The sequence below is a fragment of the Gracilinanus agilis genome, chromosome 4 (genome assembly GCF_016433145.1).
Source record: "Gracilinanus agilis isolate LMUSP501 chromosome 4, AgileGrace, whole genome shotgun sequence".
Taxonomy (NCBI): domain Eukaryota; kingdom Metazoa; phylum Chordata; class Mammalia; order Didelphimorphia; family Didelphidae; genus Gracilinanus; species Gracilinanus agilis.
In genome coordinates, this window is record NC_058133.1 from 29,833,098 (window position 1) to 29,853,201 (window position 20,104).

The window sequence follows — 20,104 nt, forward strand, 5'->3', positions numbered from 1 at the left end:
GGGATAAGAGAGCAGTCACGATAATCCAAGAAAAAAAATCTAAGAAGTGAGAGATCCACTGGCAGGATCAAGGAAGACTTCATGGAGGAAGTGATGGCTGAGCTGAATCTTGAAGGAAGACAAAAATCCAAGAGGTTCAGGTTGGCTGGTACATAGAGTTTGTGAAGGAGAAGACACAGGGAGAGCTTCAGAGGAGGAATGAACTATGCTACTGCTCTTCTACAGAGAAGCATAGCACTTGCTCTCCTATTGTTTCCTTACAGTAGAAAGAGCTACCTTACAAACACCTGCCCAGAGCTTCATTCAGACTCTTTTTGTTTCTCTCTGTTAGCTGAAGCAGTTCTAGAATAGGAGGGCATCTGATTAATACCCTTCTCAGGGCTAATATTCACATGAGCTACCATCCTGCTCCCACAGTTCAGCTGTCTTGACTATCTTAGGAGATGTGTTGATCTCCCAATCAGTGCTGGCCTGGGCACCATCCTGGTCCCATCACTTAGTAACTGTATGACCTTGAGCAAATAATTTTTCTTCTCTGAGAAATGAGGATAATAATCCTTTATTTCCTATCCAACAGGAGTATTATGTCATGAGAAAACTGAGTTAACTTTAATAGTCATGGAATTGGGAGCTTGTTTTATTGGTATGCCAACACAGACTCCAGTTGATCAGGTTCTCAGTGCAACAAAAGGGTCTGAGGTTTCCCTTGGTGACCTCTATTTTCTCTCTAAGCAAGAAGATTTTTGAGAAGGTTACAAACTGGAGCCCAAAGCCTTGGGGAGACCCTGATGAGGCAGATGAACTCACTTTTCCTGCCCCTTCCCCAGTGACCAGATTCTTGGGCAGCTGCCAGTCAGACCATTTCATTTATATTAACAGCTGTCTGAGTGTGTGGCCCAGAGACTGAAAACATGATAAATATTTGACGCTGGTTATGAAGTGACAGCTACCAGGGAGCCCAGCTGGATCACTCTCATTCCCAGCAGATGCTTCCAGCAGGAGCTTCTCACAGGTACTCTCTCACTTTGTATTTGCATTTACCAAGACCTATCATGAGACCAGTGAGAAAATACGGGGGTTCCAGAAACCTTCCTTAGGGATTCCTAGGGATACCTCCCCAGCATCAAGTATTCTCTAAATGAAGATGGATGATGAAGGAAGTGGAGGTAGTTAACCAAGGGCAGAAAAGACTCAGGGCTCATGAGAGAGTTGTATTTGAAGGCCTCTTAGAATAAGAATTGGAAGGACAAAGAGAATGATACGAAGAAAAACACAGAGTTATAAAAGCCCAAGATATGTCCTGGATGCCTAGTTGTCAGAATGGATTTTTCAGTTCACTTCATAGAATCTCTCTTGATCAATCAATGAACTGGCCTATATTTTTTAGTTTCCCATCACAGAATTTCTGAGTCATCAGAGACTGGGAGTTTTTGAGTCCGACTTAGAATGAAACAAGAATCTCTCCTAGAATACACCTGCTGAGTGGGTTACTCACTAGAAGATCTCAAGGAAGGAGAGCCTCCCCCAGCATGAGGCATTCCATGCAAGTCTGGGACATCTATTATGGATAGGAAGTTTCTCTTGGAATCCAGCCTAAACTGGTCTCTGCAAACTGACCCTCTGGTGGTCAAGCAGACCCAGGCTGGTCCCTTCTTCCACATGATAGGTCTTTAGAGCATGTTCCTCCCTGAGACTTCTCTTCTCCAGGGTAAACATGCCCATTTCCTTCAACAGATGCATGTAGAAAGATCTTGCAGTCCATAGTGACCCTTCTCTTGACAAAGTAAGTTGTCCGTATTGTTACAAGGGATCTTTAGCATCTTCCTCCCTTGATAATGAGGAGAGCACAATGGTTCACAGGATCAACTCACCAAATACCAAAGGGGGGACTGTTCCTGGATGCTCCTCACTTTCCTTGCTAATATCATAGCTAGTGCTATTGGGTAGGGCAGGAAAAGAGAGGGCTGATCAACTGATATTTCCCCAGTCCAGGGTGTAGTCACAGATAAGAAATTGTTTAAATGTAAAAAGAACAAAATAATCCCAGAAAGTAAAGGAGTGGGCAACGGAGGTGAGCAGGTATTAATAAGGGGTTAACACTCTACTACCCCAACTTTGATTATGTGAAACTGAAGTTTTGGCACAAACAAAATTAGTGCATCTAGGATAATCAATTGGTAAACTTTTATTAAATTCCTACTATGAGCCAAGTGTTGTGCTAAGCTCTGGGGACATGAAAAAAGGCAAAGATAATTCTGATAATTCTGGGAAAAGATAAACATCTTTATATCATATTTCCCTAATAAAGGTTTGCTATTCAAGATATGTTGATAGTATACACACAGCCCTATTTGGTTACTGATGCATGCACATATATAACTCAAAACCATTCCCTAAGAAATAAGTGGCCAAAAGATATGAGCAGAGTTTTCTCAAAAGAATTACAGGGGGCAGCTGGGTAGCTCAGTGGATTGAGAGCTAGGTCTAGAGATGGAAGGTCCTGGGTTCAAATCTGGTCTCAGACACTCTCCAGCTTGGTGACTCTGGGCAAATCATTTAATCCCCATTGCCTAGCCCTTACCGCTCCAGTAGGGAGAGGAGCCTGCAAGCTGTCCACCAGATTGCAGATCACTCCCTACTCTGTGCTGTTGTGCAGGATAGATGTCCTCTGCTTGCAACCTTCACCACACTCCAGGATCCCAGGGAATCAGGGTGCAACTCCACAAGCTCTGAGGTCTCCCAGGGAATCAGTTACTGCTTGTAACTCCCACCATGGAGTTCCTCTCAAAGAGTGCAAGCAACTTTCTGCTTCCCCATTCCATGTGGAATTCTCCAGCCCTTCCTGCTGGGTCCACATTAACTATATGTAAACTAATACCTAAATAATCCTCACAACAGTTCCCCCCTTTGCATAAAGCCAAAATATAGTATTGATTCTAAGATGGAAGGTAAGGGTTTAAGAAAAAAAAAAAGAATTACAAATTATTAACAACTGTATGATAGAATGTTCCAAATCACTTATAAGAAAAGCAAAGCAAATAAAAACAACTGTGAGGTTTCATACACCTCCCAGATAATTGGCAAAGATGGCAAAGGATGAAGCTAATAGTGGAGGGGTCATGGGAAGATAAGTACTCTAAAGTATTGTTGGTATAGCTTTGAATTGGTACAATCATTCTGGAAAGCAATTTGGAATCATGTCAATAATTTGGCTAAAATGTCCATAATCTTGGGGAATTTTTTATTCAATTTTATTTTATTTTCAGTTCAAAATTCTCTCCTCTTTGCCTCACCCAGTGAGAAGTCAAGAAAAACAATATATGTATACATATATACATACATATTTATGTATATATAAAACCATGCAAAACAAATCTCCATATTAGACATGTTCCAGGAAAAAAAAGAGACAAAAATATGTCAATCTGTACTCTTAGGCCATTAATCTCTGTAGGTGGATAACATGTTTCATCATGAGTCCTTTAGAGATGTGGTTGGTCATTGAGATTATCAGAATTAGTAAGTTTTTCAAAGTTAATTACCTTTGCAATATTAGGTCATTAAAATTATGATTACCCTCATAAACAACAATTGGTCTGTTTCTCAAGAAGATCAGAGGAAAAGGAAAAGGATCTATATGTTTGAAAATATTTATAATAGCTCTCATTGTAATGGCAAAGAACTAGAAATTGAGGGATGCTTATAAATTGGGGAATAACTGAACATGTTATGGCATACAATTGTGATGGAATACTAATGTACCATAAGAAATGATGAGCGGGTTAATTAAAAAGAAACATGGAAAGATCTACATGAAATTATGAAAAGTGAAATGAGCAGAACCAAGAGAACATTACATACAGCTATAGACCTAATATTTGAAGAATAAATTGTAAATATCTACTTCTAGAGAAAGAACTGATAAATAAAAACACAAAAGACATAGTTTATGTATACATTTATTGAAAGAACATTAGGTTATTATATAAATTATTCTCTTGATTCTGCTCACTTTATATCAGTTTATACAAGTCTTCTGAGTTTTTTCTGAAGCCATCCCTTTCATTATTTCTTATAGCACATTAGTAGTCATTGAATTCATAGACCTTAACTAGTTCAGCCTTTCCCTGATTGATGAACATCCCTTCAATTTCCAATTTGTTGATACCACAAAAAGAGCTGCTATAAACATTTTTGTACATATTAGTCATTTTCCTCTTTCTTAGATTTCTTTTGAGTATAGACCTAGTAGTAGTATTGCTGAGTCAAAGAGTAGGCACAGTTTAAGAACCTTTTGGACACAGTTCCAAATTGCTTTATAGAATAGTTGGACCAGTTCATAGCTCCACCAATAATGCATTCATTACCTATTTTCCTACATTCCCCCCAGCATTTGTCATTTTCTTTTTCTGACATCTTAGCCAATCTCATGGGTGGGAGGTTACTTTAATTTGCATTTCTCTAATTATTAGTGGTTTAGAGCATTCTTTCACGTGGCTATTGATAGCTCTGATTTTTTTCTTTGAAAATTGCCTATTCATATTCTTTGTCCATATCCTTTGACCCAAAGATTCTATTATTAGACATCTACCCATAAGAGGTCACTGGCAAAGGGAAGAGCTCCATAGATACCAAAATATTCATAGCAGCACTTTTTTTGTGGTAGCAAAGAACTGGGAAATAGATAAGTATTTGTTCATCATTTGAGGATTAACTGAAGAAATTATGATATAAGAGTGTAATGGAATTTTACTATGCAATATTCTTATGACTAAGAATAGTTGAAAGTTGGGAAGGCTTGAGTGAACTGATGCCAAGTGACATCAGAAAAGCCAAGAAAACAATATACACAATGAGGACAATGATGGAAAGAAGAACTCTCACAAAACAACCAAAGATTAATGTTGGTAAATTATAAAGAATAAAGTTGGTCCTGTTGAAGATATATGAGAAGATATCTCCTCTTCCTCCCCCCTCTCCTCCTTTGCAGAGGTGGGGCATCCATGGTTATGAAATATTGCATGTAAGAAAAAAAATTTAATGTATTTATCAATTTCCCCCATTTTCCTCTTCTTCCTTTTTTTTTCTAATTCTTTGTGATACAGAATGTATCTCCAAGTGAAGAGTCCAAGGAAAATATGACTAATGTAAAAACAAAGAAAAATCAATAAAAATCTGGTTCTCCTCTAGAAAGTATTTTTCCCTGATGGAATTAGAGGGGCTGCTTTCTATTGTCTGGCAGAAGACTGGCCAAACCCCTGATTACTTTTAAATGCTTGCTTGCCAAGCTCAGAGGGACTGAGATCATGGATTTTTTTTTTTTTGGTGGATCATGGCCCTTTCTTCATCAGTCTTTTCATGGCATCAAAAGATATAGGCAGCTATTGACTGATATCAAGCATACGGCTGACTAAAACCTCTCATATCTTTTTCTGATTCATGTCTCTCTATCAAGGTCTCCCCTGTTTTGTATGTTTTGAAGTGGATATTTTTTAATCCAAGTGCAGAACTTTATGTTTATTTTTATTAAACTGGGGGTAGAGGGGCACTGTAGTTAAGAAAGTCATGGAGAACCTAAGCATCTAAAGCAGTGATTCCCAAAGTGGGCACCACCGCCCCCTGGTGGGTGCTGCAGCAATCCAGGAGAGCTGTGATGGCCACAGGTGCATTTATCTTTCCTATTAATTGCTATTAAAATTTTTAAAAATTAATTTCCAGGGGGATAAGTAATATTTTTTCTGGAAAGGGGGTGGTAGGCCAAAAAAGCATGGGAACCACTGATCTAAAGGAAGCACGTAAAGGAAGAATTCATAGGATCAACAGATACAGGACTGGGGAGAAAGGGACTGAGGCCAAAACTCTCTTTTTACAGATGAAGAAACTGAGACTTTAGGAGGTTAAAACTTGCCCAAGGTCTCCCAGGTAGTAAGCCCCAGAGGCAGGTCACCAGAACAATGAATGTCTTTAAGTCCATTCCACATGAAAATTGGTTAAAGGAACTAGAAATTTTAGTCTACAGAAAAGAAGCCACCTGGGAACATGAGAGCTGTCTTCAAGAATCAGAAAAGCTAGCTTGTGGAAAGGGAGTTAGATTTTTTTTTCTAAGGATATCGAAGGGCAATACCAGGAACATTGGGGTAGGGAAGGTAAGGAAGGAAAGGAGTGGAGGATTGTAAGGACTGGAAAATCACTTCTTGTAGATTTTTGTAGAGGGGATTTTTAATCAGGCAGGTCTGAGTGGACTGGATGACTGCTGAGATCCCTGCCAGCTTGGACCTTCAAGAGATTCTATCAAGTTGTCCCCTGTTTTGCCTCAGAGTCTCTAGCTATTGTTGTATCAGCTGGGAGGGCAGTTTTAACATGAGCTCCTGGAAGTGGGCTTCCCATGAAGCCTTTAGAGACAGGTAGCTAGGTGGTGAAATGGATAGAGGGTTGGGTCTGGAGTCAGGGAGACCTGAGTTCAAATCCAGCCTCAAACACATATGAGATTTATGATCTCAGAGCAAATAATTTAACCTTGTTTGCTTCAGCTTCTTCATCTGGAAATAAGCTAGAGAAGGAACTCTAGTATCTGCCAAGTAAACCCCAAATGGGGTCATGAAGAACACATATGATGATCAAAAGCCATAGTGCCTGGCACATAGTAGAAGCTTAAATGCTGATTTATATATTCCTTTTTCTTATCCTGGGCTATTGTGCCTCCTTTGACGTTGTACTGGGGTTGGGGGAAGGGGATGGTGGTGGAGGATAATAATAGCCACTGCCCCACAGGGATTGCTGTGAGGCTCAAATCACCAAAATCAGAGACCTTTTGAAGTCTTGTAATGTATATGTTAACAATCTTCTTGACTAAACTTAAACTGTTCTCTGTTGATGTTTAATGTAACTGATTTCTTTCGTCTCCCTTAAACCTTTCACTTTGTTGGGTTTGTTTTTGGTGTTTTCCCCCTGTGGGTTGTTTTAGAAATTAAAATCACTAGACTTCTATGAACTGAGTTTCTTTTGGTGTCCCTGTCTCTGAAAAAAGTAGGTTTATTCAACCCTTGCTCTATTCAGTAAAATGAGGATTGAAGTGTGGTGCTCAGATGTCATTCCTCCAGGGAAAGTGCCCGGCTCCCTTCTTGAGTTTTAACTTTTCATTCCTTACAACCTTAATCCTTTGTAGCAAGGAGTTCACATGGCAAAAGTCTTTTCAACAGCCAAAATGTAAAATCACAGATTTATTGTTGAAAGGAACCTCAGAGTAATGGAATCTCCAACCCCTTAATTTTACAGATGAGGAAACTGAGGCATGGAGACAATAAGTGACCTAACAGGTGTCTGAGGCAGGATTCAAACCCAGTTCCTCTTGGATTCAAATCCATTGTTTTGTCCAGCATACTCTACTGCCTTTCTCAATTGTTCTCTCATAATTAAATGTCTAAAAATATAATTGGTTACTTTTAGTTTCCAAACACTCGGCTACTTAAGAGGAGGCTGGGTGACCAGGTGATAAAAGATCTTGAAGGAAAGATCCCTATTTAGGTACAGATCAGATTACATGACTGAGATATCTTGGCATCTGGGAGTCTGAACTCCTCAAACTTTGAAGCACAGGATTACATACAGACAGATGGACATAGCTAGCTAGCTAGATGATAGAGAAGTAGTGAGAAAGAGAATTCTTTACTCTATTGTCTATCTCAAGTTAACACTAACGTAAGTACTCCTACTTAGTACCTCACTAAAGACAGGATTAACTCTCCTTTGTCTACCTTTTGATAGAACCAACAAAAATCTTGAACTAGATGGAGGAGTCTGCAAGTCACTTACTAAAATGAGTGACAACTCCAGAAACTTGTGAATCCTTTGATAAGAGTTTGTACCTTCAGAGGATGAGAGGTATGGATTCCAAACTTGTGAATCTTATGATCAAAGTTGACACCTTCAGAGGTCTTTGATAAGAGCTGACACCTTCAGCACTATAAAAGCAAGCCCCAAACTCCCTCAAAGCAGATTGTCTTTCAGTGCATGATAAATCCAAACAGCCCAACTTTGGGGACAAAAATCCACTATTCGACAAAAACTGCTGGGAAAATTATAAAACAATATGGGAGAGATTAGGTTTAGATCAATATCTCACACCCTACACCAAGATAAATTCAGAATGGGTGAATGACTAGAATATAAAGAAGGAACCTGTAAGTAAATTAAATGAACACAGAATAGTATACTTGTCCAATCTCTGGGAAAGGAAAGATTTTTAAAACCAAGCAAGAGTTAGAAAAAATTACAAAATGTAAAAGAAATAATTTTGATTATATCAAATTAAAAAGGTTTTGTACAAACAAAAACAATGCAACCAAAATCAGAAGGGAAACAACAAACTGGGAAAAAATCTTTATAACAAAAAATTCTGACAGAGGTCTAATTACTCAAATATACAAGAAGCTAAATCAATTGTATAAAAAAATCAAACCATTCCCCAATTGATAAATGGGCAAGAGACATGAATAGGCAATTTTCAGATAAAGAAATCAAAACTATCAATAAACACATGAGAAAGTGTTCTAAATCTCTAATAATTAGAGAAATGCAAATCAAAACAACTCTGAGGTATCACCTCATACCTAGCAGATTGGCTAAAATGACAACAGGGGAGAGTAATGAATGTTGGAGGGGATGTGGCAAAATTGGGACATTAATGTGCTGCTGGTGGAGTTGTGAACTGATCCAACCATTCTGGATGGCAATTTGGAATTATGCCCAAAGAGTGCTAAAAGAATGCCTGCCCTTTGATCCAGCCATACCATTGCTGGGTTTGTATCCCAAAGCGATCATAGATAAAAAGACTTGTATAAAAATATTTATAGCCGTGCCTTTTCTGGTAGCAAAAAACTGGAAAATGAGGGAATGCCCTTCAATTGGGGAATGGCTGAACGAATTGTGGTATATGCTGGTGATGGAATACTATTGTGCTCAAAGGAATAATGAACTGGAGGAATTCCATGTGAACTGGAAAGACATCCAGGAATTGATGCAGAACGAAAGGAGCAGAACCAGGAGAACATTGTACACAGAGACCAATACACTGTGGTAAAATAGAATGTAATGGACTTCTGTACTAGCAGCAATGCAATGATCCAGGACAATTCTGAGGGACTTATGGAAAGACGCTACCCACATTCAGAGAAAGAATTACAGGAGAGGAAACACAGAAGAAAAACAACTGCTTTAACACATGGGTTGATGCAGACATGATTGGTGATGTAGACTCGAAACTACCACACCAATGCAACTATCAATAATATGGAAATGGGTCTTGATAGATGACACATGTTAAAACCAGTGGAAATGCACGTTGGCTATTGGTGGGGGGGTTTAGAGGGTGAAGGGGAAAGTAAAAACAGGAATCATGTAACCATGGAAAATTTTTCTAAAAAATTAGAAAAAAAAGCAGATTGTCTTTGAGAAGATAGTCTGAAGAGTGTCTTCTGGAGATAGTCTTCAAAGGAGCTTTGCTTGAGACTTTGGCTTGGATTAGGGCTTGGAGTTCAGCTTCAACTTGGACTCTGACTCCTGGACTACTTCGTGGGATGAGTGAAAGGCTGAATCCTTTCCTAGTTTCTGGAAAGACTAGCTTCCATCTTGGAGGAGGCCACATGGTTACTCACTACAGGCCTTCCTGGTTGAGAGCTAATTAATCTCTGCCTGGATTAAGATAGATAACCTCTCTAACCTCTTCACATTTCTCTACTTTATTGTTTCCTCTCCATCTTATAAATATTTTAAAATAAATTTTTGACTCAAGATATAGTAAATATTGGTGACCACATAATTTCATAAAATTATTGTCCAACCATTAAATTTAACCCTTACAATAGATAGATGTACATTTAACCCTTACAATAGATGTAAACTTAACCCTTACAATAGATAGAAGTTTGTCCTGATGCCCAGCCTGAATCTGCCTCTACAAATCTACCCCAAAGCATGCAGTATTTAAAAAATATCCAAGGGAACAACTTTATTGATGTGTTTATTAAATTACATCCTATTAAGTAAATCCCATCTTCCTAGTTGTCATTCAAAGGGTCACTTGTCCTTTCCAACTTTCTGTCATCTTTATATTCAACAATATAAAGATTACCTGGGACTACACCTAGAAAGCCTAATCCCTCTTTCCCAAGATAGGCTTTCAAATACCTAAAGTCTTTTCTCCCCCAAGCTAAACATGAAAAATGCCTGCAAATGAACTGCATTTAACAAAGTCTTCTGCTTCCATCTGCTTTCCTGCTTGTCTGTGTCCTTCATAGATTGTTGTGCCAGAAGTGGGCACAATCTCTTCTGACTATGATCTAGCCAGGGCAGAGGTACTGTCCATTCTCATGTCCTGAACATAATGTTCCTCAATATAGCCCAAAAGAGCACTAGTATTATGACTACTATGTTAATCTGGTGATTCATATTTAACTCCCCACCCACTAAAACTCTCAGATATTTTCCCCATGAACATGAGTCCCACATCTCCCCTATTCTGTACTGAGGAAGTTGATTTTTTAAAAAAATATACAAGGGAACAACTTTATCGTTGTGTTTATTAAATTACATCCTATTAAATACATCCCATCTTTCTAGTTGTCATTCAAAGGGTCACTTGTCCTTTCCAGCTTTCTGTCATCTTTATATTCAACAAGTATGGATGTTCCACTTCCAGGAACTAAGATGGCAGACTAAGGAATGAATGTTCTGAGCTTGCCTGAACTAATCTCTTAAAAACTACAAAAAATGCCTCAAAAGAAGAATGCTATGTATTTTTTCATCAGTCATTGAAAATGTTAAAAAAGAATAGAGCCAAGCACACATCTCTGGGGCACTCCACTAGAGGTTGTTTTCCAAATTGACATCAAACTCATTCTTTGGGTTCATCCATTTAACCAGGTTCCAATTCATCTAATTATATTATAGCCCAGCCCTCATATTTCTGTTTAGTCCACAAGGACAGAATGAGAGACTTTATCAGATATTTTGTTAAAAATCTAGGGAAACTCTAATTTCAACATTTCTCTGACCTTACCCCAGCCTATCCATACCCTTATCATCTTTATTATCATCATGATAGCTTACATTTATCTGGTGCTTTAAAGTTTGTGAAACACTAGATATTTGCTATCTCATTTGATATTCACAACAACCCTGTGAGGGAGATGCTTGTATTATCTACATTTTACAGATGGGGAAACTGAGATTAAGTATTTCAGTGACTTGTCCAGGGTCACATAGCTAAGTAACCATCTGGGGCAGGAATCAATTTTTTATCCCAAGTCCATTACTCTACCCGCTGCTCCAGGTAGTTGCCTTAGAAAGAAACCAAAGTGAGTTTAGTATGAATACCCATACATACTTAATGAATCCATGCTGGCTTTTAGTGTTGATCATTTCCTAAAAAAGGGTCATAAATCAACCCTTTACTAATGTGTTCTAGGATTTTGCTAAGAAGTCAAGCACACTGACTTCCACTGGCAGGTTCTAGCTTCTTCTCTTTTATAGATGCAAGGAGGCTTGCTCCTTTCTGTGATCTCTTTCCCATTCTGCAGGAAGCAATGTATTCGAGGTCATGAATCACTGAAAATGCCAAGTTTTTTTTAGTCCCACACAATATGGGGCTGCAGGCCTAAACTCATCAAGCGCATCGAGGTCATCTCTCAGCGTCTTCTCTTCAGTCTCAACGCCCTGCTCCTTCTTTACTTACTTCTCATTCTCCTTGGCTCAGAAAACAGAATTGAAATAAACATTTGGCTCAGCTTTATTGCCATCATCCATTATCATTCTACACCCATGCCCAGCAGCAGTCCCTACCCTTCTTTGATCCTCCCCTTTGCCTTGAAAAACAAAAAGCAAACAAGAAACACTTCTGTGGTCCTTGAAACAGCTTACCAGATCATTCTGGGCTTTCCCCCATCTGACACTAATCTTGCAGGAACACATCACTCTCCTTTAGTCGTTCTATTACCTGCTTTGGCAACCGTCTTCCATAGATATCATTTAGAAATCCAAGTTGATGGTGAGTATCCTGTGCAGTCACATCTGTTGTATTCACACTCTGAGAGTTGGTTTGTCTCACCTCCACTGACAGGGGAAGACAGTTGGAGACCTCGGAATGTTGGCAGAGGCGGTCAGGAGAGGGGAAAGTCGGTTGGCCTGAGGAGAAAAGGGCCCTCACAGCGATCTGGGAGGGGTCTTTGGTCTTTGGTCCTGGAGGCTCAGGTCTTTGGTCTTTGAGCTTTGACCATTGATCCTCTCTGAATCTCCCTAGATCTTTAGACATTTGAATCATCATTAGCTATTAGGTGCCTGGGCTCGGGAGGTGAAGGGAGGAAGGGAGGTATAAGAAGAAGAGGGTAGATTTCCTGAGGGATTTTGTCCTAAAGGCTGTACAGGCTGACATCACAAATTGATTCTAAGAAAACTGAGAGAGGTCATCAGAATCTGTACCAATGGAGCAGATTGCCCTCTGGTTTGGCAGTGGCCATGCTGAACCAGAGGAGTGCAAAACCACTAGTGGCAGCTTACTGAAACAACAGCCTACAGTCCTGAGGGATTATTGATCATAGCTATAGTGACAGGGTCTCCTATCCCCAATCCGTTCCTGATTATTCCTTTCCCTATTTAACATCAATAGATAAAGTTTATTTAAGTACCTTCCTGAGTGGTCATTACATCACAGCCCTTGGATAGGGAGCAACACAGTCAGATAAAAACGTTGTTCAAGGCTAATAGAGCCCAATATTAAATAATCAATCCAACCCCAGGTGGGACCTTGAAAGGGTTACCTATCTACCTGACCATTAAGGGTCCTTCCTGGGTACTGTTATAGAATAGGAGCATAGCAGTATCAAGAAGAGTCCCTACTACTATTATTATTTTATAACACATCACATATGATAATTGAATTTAAATTGATATCACATGAAAGAGACATCTGACTTGCTTTTTTTGGCCTCAGAAGGTAGAACTTGGTGGAAGTTCGAAGCAGTATTCCACTAATGGGCCCCATACCAAGTTTCAGTGATATCTGTAAAGTGCCCTCTTTATACAGGTTTTGTGACAATTAAGAATTCTGAGAATTCTGGGTATTAAATTAATTTATTAATTGCTCAAGACAGATTAATTTGGTCAAATGATGCCCTCAGTAATCAAGAGGAATTCATTATTCAGTCTTTCCCTTGGACATCCAAAGACATCTCCAATTGGTAAATAGCTAATAGGTAGGTTGTAAAATTTAAATTAATATCAATAACTCCAGGTTCTTATTTTTCCACAGAGGTGTATTAATAATCACTTGAAGTAGAGAAAAATGAAAAAGATAGCAGTGTAAAGCCTAATTTTCTAACCTAACTGACCACATGTGTGGATTCTCTCCCCCGGCTCCCAGTTAACCTCCTCAACCACATTCTGGGAAGAAGAGAGAGCCAGTAGTGCCACACCAAAACTATTATCCTCCATCCCAACCACACACGTGTGTTGGTGTCCATTCACACAGTGTAAGCACACAAATGGGATGCTGGGTAAAATGAGCTGGGTCGGACAAGTCTTGGGGAGAGAATTCTATCTACACAAGGTGATCAATCAAAAACTCTCAATCCTTCCCCACTCCCATAGGTGATGTTGAGCAGTTACATATTTAGCAAGAAGAACTTCATTATCTCTCTTATCTATTAATCAGGTTTCTGAGCGGGGCATTCCTTGTAGTCCCTAAGACAAAGGAAATGTATAGAAAGGTCAAGTACCCTCTAATTCAAAATCCAGATACAGTAATAATTCAGTATGTGTTCAAAATAAATTCTCTCATTTTTCCTCTGTTGTCATCCCTCTCCAGGATCCCCAGTTTTGTCAGATTGCTTTGTGCAATTCTCTCTACTTGGGCATCTATCATCCTGTGTTTTATTACAGGCTTTCTTTTTTTGGAAGTTATATCCCATGAATGAGAAGTAGCCTAGCATAATATCAGGGTACTTTATTGACTTAAAATCAGAAAGGTTTGGGATGGAGTTCTATTCTGCTCATTTAATTTCTCTGTGTCTCAGTTTCCTTATTTGTGAAATGACACCTAGGAACAGAGAATGTTGGAAAATGGAGAGCCCTAAGAATATAGAACAATATTGCTGAGACAGACCATCTAGACCAGTGATGGTGAACCTTTCTAGAGATCAAATGTCCAAATTGCAACCCTCATACTGCATGTGAGTAGTGCCCTTACCCTACACAAGGGAGGGAGAAAGTGCTCTCATTGGGCTGCTGGGCAGATGTGAGAAATGTTCTCAGATGTGGTGGAGAAGGGGAGGGGAACAGCTCCCTCTGGCATGTGTTCCACAGGTACACCAACATGTCTTTAGACCATCTGATCTCAATCTATCATAGGAGAAACTGAGGGAGAGAGAGAGAGAAGGTATTTGACCAAAGTGACACTGGAATAAACAGAGCCAGGATTTAAACCAAGATCCTCTGACTTCAAGTCTGTTTTTTTATTTCACATCATTTTAATGTCTGACATGGGTTTTCTCCCCATTTTTATTATATTTTTAGTAACCACCATCACTACCAAAAAAACACTTAAACACATGTAGAAAAAATTATGTGCAAAACCACAACTCCATATTGTTTATAATGAATTTAAAATATGTAAATTTTATATCTGTGTTAATATAAGCATCCTCTGCTTTTGAGTTCCCTTTGGTTTTGTTTTACTGTGATACTTTTTTCTCTTGATTTTGTGGTTCTTATTTTTTTATGTAATCATAGTATGTATTATTCTTATTCTCTTTCCATTTCTTCATATAATTATCTTATTTTCTTTCCATTTCTAATATTTTTCATTTCTAACAACAATATAACCCATTACATTCAAATATCATAATATATTTGGCCATTTCTCCCAATCATTGCATTTGTGTTATTTCCAGTTATTTTGTCATTCCAAAAAAAGCTTCCATGAATATTTTCATATATACACAGCTCTTAAGCCTCTCAATAATGGCCTTAGGGCCTAATCCCATTTATGGAATCCTTGGGTCAATGAGCAGGAATAGCTTTACAGCTCTTAATGTATATTTCCATCTTATTTTCTAAAAAACAACTCATAGCTGCTCTAGCAATGAAATATTAAGTCTGTTTCTCCATGTTCCTATCAGCATTTAATTTGATTAACTTAACTCATATGGTTCTCACTTAACATACATTACCAGGGTCATATTTAACTAGATTGGTCCTTGGGTGGCAAACACAATCTGTTGGCAGAACCATACTTTTTCCAAAATGAAGGCTTTCCAGCTTAGTTATATTCAGTTGAACTTTTGTTCCAATACCACAGCCCCCGGAGAATGTAGGATTTTCCTCCTTAGTGTGATGAGTGTTAAAGTAAGACTTTTTCAGAATATTTACACACTCTAAACCATTGTTGTCCCACCAGAAACCATGTTTGTATTATAAGTATGCTTGGATCTACTACTAACTTCATGTAGGTGTGTGTGGACTCTTCATATATCTGTTATATTTAACTTATCTGTTCTATTCATCTTCTTAACTTCTTATTTATTTTTTTGGTTAGATTTATCTAGTTCTGAGAAGGGAAAATTAAAGTCCCCTGATATTATTATTTTGTTATCTATCTATATCTCATTTTTCCCTTAAAAATCTGGATGCTGAGGTTCCGGGTTAAGATGGCGGCAGAGTAAGAAGCAGCTCTTAACCTCTCCTGACCGAAACATACAAAACTCCTCAAGGGGACATAAAAACAAGTCCAGACGAATGGAGGAACCCCATAACAGGGCACAGCATGGAAGGTACGTGGAATCGGGGCATTTCCATGCTATAAAGGGGTGAAACAGCTCTCACTAAATCACGGGCTGAGCAACCACCCCACCACACTCAACACCTATAGCTCCGAAGCCAGCTAAAAAGAAATAGAGCAAGTTTGGGGCACCTATCAAGTCATTGGCAGCTCCAGGGCCTGTTCCTGAGAGCAGCAAGATTTAGGACCCCAAAAAGCTAAAGAAAACACACAAACTCTGAGCACGGGAGCAGGGTGCAGAGAACGGACGCAGGACATAGAACGCGGGCTCAGAGCGCAGGCGCAGGCGGAGGCAGACACAGCCACGAGCTAAAGCTCTGAAACCCTGAGTGGGGAACCAGTGTAGACGGGTATATGACTGTGGAAGCAGCGCCCTGAGACTTGTAAAGGAACCTCCGGCAGAGGATCAAGCAAGGGGGTCCACCAGGGGGCTTGACCTTGGAAAAAACCAGAACTAAGACCTCAGGAGCCAAAAGACTGTGGACAGACCCTGAGCGCGAGGATAAATCTGAGAAGCTGCTGGGCTAACGATGGCTACCCAGTCTCAGGAAGTTCAGAAGAGAAAGATTAACAACAAGAAAAAGAAGTCTTTAACACTCGACAACTTTTACACAGAGAAAATCCAGACAACCGAGCAAACAGAGGAGGAGAACAAACAAGCATCCGGACCCTCCTTAAATAAGGAAAACTCCTCACAAGCTATGGAAGAGTTCAAAACTGAGATTTTGAGGAAAATGGAAGAGATCTGGCAAGAAAATAACAGTTTAAAAGGTAGGATCTTGCAATTGGAAAGTGAGGCTCAGAAACCAAATGAACTGATAAGCAAATTGAACACCAGAAATGACCAGATTGAAAAGGAATACCAGAAGATTATGGCCAAAAAACAGAAGATTATAGTCGGAAACCAAAAGATCATAGCCGAAAACCGAAAGATTATAGCAGAAAACCAATCCCTAAAGGCTAGAATTGAGAAATTAGAAGCTAATGATCTCTCAAGACAACAAGAACAAATAACACAAAGTAAAAAGACTGGAAAAAAATAGAAGGAAACATGAAATATCTCAATGAGAGAGTGACAGACGAAGAAAACCGGTCTAGAAGAGACAATTTGAGAATAATTGGTCTTCCAGAAAAACCAGAAATTAATAGAAACCTGGACTCCATACTAACAGAAATTATTCAGCAAAATTGCCCTGAAGTCCTACAACAAGAGGGCAATATAGACATTGAAAGGATTCATAGAACACCTGCAACATTTGATCCAGATAACAAAACGCCCAGAAATATAATTGCCAAATTCAAGAGTTTCCAAGCAAAAGAAAAAATCTTACAAGAAGCCAGAAAGAGACAATTCAAATATCAAGGAGCACCAATCAGGATCACACAGGTTCTGGCAGCCTCCATGCTAAAAGATCGCAAGGCTTGGAATACGATATTCAGAAAGGCAAGAGAGCTGGGCCTGCAACCACGGATCAACTACCCATCAAAATTGACTATATATTTCCAGGGGAAAGTATGGGCATTCAACAAAATTGAAGAATTCCAGGTATTTGCACAGAAAAGACCAGGGCTAAATGGAAAGTTTGATATCCAACCACAAAAATCGAGAGAAACATGAAAAGGTAAATAAGATACAGAGGGGAAAGAAAGAAAACTTATAATTTTTAAATTTGCCTTTTTAAGGGCCTCAGTGAGATCTAATTATCTGTATTCCTATGTAGAGAAATGTTATGTATAATTCTCTGTAATGAACTCTATTCACTATAATAGTATTCACTATTATAGTAATCAGAAGAATAATTCACAGGGGAGGGTGGAACACTAAATAATCTAAGATGACATGGGGGATGGGAAAGAGGGGGTGAATAGCAGGGGACATCAAGAGAAACTTGAGTGAATAAGAAAAATAGGATATTCTATTACACACAAAGAGGGCATGGGAAGGAGAGGGGACAAATACTATTATAAGAAGGAGAGGAAGAGAGCATTAAGAGGTAATAATCAAACCTTACTCTCAGTGTAATCAACCCGGAGAGGGAAGAGTAGCTATACTATCCATTGGGACATAAAACTCTTATCTAACCCTTCTGAGAAAGTTAGAAGGGATAAACCAAGGGGAGCAGGGGAGTGGGGAGGTCAAAAAAAGGGAGGGGAGAAGAGGGAGGGAATTCATAAGGCCTTTAAAAACAAAAAGAGGGGGAAAAATAAGGGAGGGGGTAGAAAGGGAAGTTAATCAAGGGAGGGGATAAGGGATAGCGGCTCAATAGCAAACCACTGGTTTAAAAGGAAAAAGTATTAGAAAAAGGGGGTAGGAATAGGGGAGGATACGAAAATGTCAGCAAATGCACAACTGATGATTATAACTCTGAATGTGAATGGGATGAACTAGCTCATAAAACGGAAGCAAATAGCAGAGTGGATTAGAAACCAAAATCCTACCATATGTTGTCTACAAGAAACACATATGAGGTGGGTGGACATACACAAATTTAAGGTTCAGGGCTTGAGCAAAACCTTTTGGGCGTCAAATGAGAAAAAGAAGGCAGGAGTGGTGATTATGATTTCTGACAAAGCCAAATTAAAAATAGATATAATTAAAAAAGACAGGGAAGGTCATTACATCCTGATTAAAGGTAGTATAAACAATGAGGAAATAACACTGCTCAATATGTATGCACCAAGTGGCATAGCACCCAAATTCATAAAGGAGAAACTGGCAGAGCTCAAGAAGGAAATAGATAGTAAAACCATACTAGTGGGAGATCTAAATATTCCTCTTTCAGATCTAGATAAATCAAACCAAAAAAATAAATAAGAAAGAGGTAAGAGAGGTGAATGAAGTCCTAGAAAAATTAGATTGAATTGATATGTGGAGAAAAATAAATAGGGACAAAAATGAATACACCTTCTTTTCAGCTGCACATGGCACATTTACAAAGATTGACCATGTTATAGGGCATAGAATCATTGCAAACAAATGCAAAAGAGCAGAAATAATAAATGATCACAATGCAATAAAAATAATAATTAGTAAGGGCACCTGGACAGGAAAATCAAAAACTAATTGGAAATTAAATAATATGATTCTCCAAAACCAATTTGTCAAAGAAGGAATCATAGAAACAATCAACAATTTCATTGAAGAAAATGACAATGATGAGACATCCTACCAAACTCTGTGGGATGTGGCCAAGGCAGTACTCAGGGGGAAATTTATATCCTTGAGTGCATATATTAACAAATTAAGGAGGGCAGAGATCAATGAATTGGGCATGCAACTCAAAAAATTAGAAAGTGAGCAAATTAAAAATCCCCAGATGAAAACTAAATTAGAAATACTAAAAACCAAGGGAGAAATTAATAAAATCGAAAGTAAAAGAACTATTGAATTAATAAATAAGACTAGGAGCTGGTACTTTGAAAAAACAGATAAAATAGACAAAGTACTGGTCAATCTAATAAAAAAAAGGAAAGAAGAAAACCAAATTGATAGTATCAAAGATGAAAAGGGAGACCTCACCTCTAATGAAGGGGAAATTAAGGCAATCATTAAAAACTATTTTGCCCAATTATATGGCAATAAATATAAAAAAAAAAAAAAAAAAAAAAAAAAAAAAAAAAAAAAAAAAAAAAAGAAGAAATAGAATACCTAAATAATCCCATATCAGAAAAAGAAATTGAACAAGCCATCAAAGAACTCCCTAAGAAAAAATCGCCAGGGCCTGATGGATTCACAAGTGAATTCTATCAGACATTCAAAGAGCAACTAATCCCAATACTATACAAATTATTTGATATGATAAGCAAAGAAGGAGTCCTACCAAATTCCTTTTATGACACAAATATGGTACTGATCCCAAAGCCAGGTAGACCAAAAACAGAGAAAGAAAACTATAGACCAATCACCCTAATAAACATAGATGCAAAAATCTTAAATAGAATATTAGCAAAGAGACTCCAGCAAGTAATTAAGAAGATCATCCACCATGATCAGGTGGGATTTATACCAGGAATGCAAGGATGGTTCAACATTTGGAAAACCATCCACATAATTGACCATATCAACAGTCTAACAAACAAAAATCACATGATTATCTCAATAGATGCTGAAAAAGCCTTTGACAAAATACAGCATCCATTCCTATTGAAAACACTGAAAAGTATAGGAATAGAAGGACCTTTCCTAAAAATAATAAACAGTATATACCTAAAACCATCAACAAACATCATATGCAATGGGGATAAATTAGAAGCCTTCCCAATAAGATCAGGAGT